Genomic DNA, 1,322 nt, shown 5'->3' on the forward strand with positions numbered 1-1,322 from the left:
AGTAGCTTTGCTCACTGTTTTCTGTGTCCTCTTGAACTGTTCCAGGAGGTGCTTTATATAGGGATTGATCAGGAGTTTCTGATCAATCCCAACTCCTCCTTGGACGGGGATTCAGTCTTTGAATCCAATTGGACTCTTTAGATTGAATCCCCACTCCCAGTAGGATTCTTCAGCTTCAATCTCAACCTTCCAAAAAAAATCAAATAAATATAAAAAAAAAATAATAGATAATTAGAACAGATAAATAAAAAGATATTATAAAAAAAAAAATATCTGATAATCAGAAAAAAATCAGAACAGATAATTTAAAAAAAATAATAATAAAATAAGATAAACCCAAAAATATCTTACAAAAATAATAATAATAATAATAATAATAATAAATATATAACTATATAAATAATATACATATAAATCTAATCTAAATAAATAAATACAGATATACATATATTAATAATAATAAATATAAAAATACAAAAGAAAAGAAAAAAAGGAAAAAAAAATAATAATAATACATGATTGAATTGGGCCTTACCCATTTGGGCCAGGCCCAAATGATCTGGGTCAGGCCCAATTGATCCGGGTCAGGCCCAATTGATCCGGGCCCGGACCTGATTGGGTGTCTACAGTGACATTGGAAATGGTAAAGGACAGTATGTTTAATGAAGAAGCGAGGCGAAAAGATGTAGACCCTGGGAATCAAGCTCTGGTCACAAAGAACAGGGGTAGAAACATCGACAGAGGTCAGGACTGAAAAGGCCGTGGTAAATCTAAACATAGATCCAAGTCTAAAGGTAAAGTGAAGTGTTTCCATTGTGGTAAGGCGGGTCATATAAAATGAAACTGTAGAATCTTAAAGCAAGAGCGAAAAGATGAGAAAGGTAAGAGTTCAGATGATGGCAATGTTGCAGCAGTGAATTTAGATAGTGATTCAGTTACTTTGATTTGTACACATAGTGATTGTAATCATGTTAGTGATCCCGGCATTGAGTGGATAGTTGACACAGGAGCGGCATATCATTGTGTTCCTAAGAGAGAGTTGTTTACAACTTACAAAGCAGAAGACTTTGGTTGTACCAAAATGGGAAACAAGAGTGTGTCACAGATTGTTGGGATTGGTGATATTGTTGTACAAACTAGTACAGGCTGCATGTTGACTTTGAGGGATGTCAGACACATTCCAGATATGAGAATGAACTTGCTTGCTATTAATGTCTTTGATAAGGAGGGATATGAAAGCCGACAAAAGAATGGACAGTGGAAGCTTCTCAAAGGATCTATGGTAGTTGCAAAGGGAAAACTATGCTGCACAATGTATAAGA

This window comes from Durio zibethinus, chromosome 7 (assembly GCF_047325235.1).
Source record: "Durio zibethinus cultivar Kanyao isolate XHJ-2024 chromosome 7, ASM4732523v1, whole genome shotgun sequence".
Lineage (NCBI taxonomy): Eukaryota > Viridiplantae > Streptophyta > Magnoliopsida > Malvales > Malvaceae > Durio > Durio zibethinus.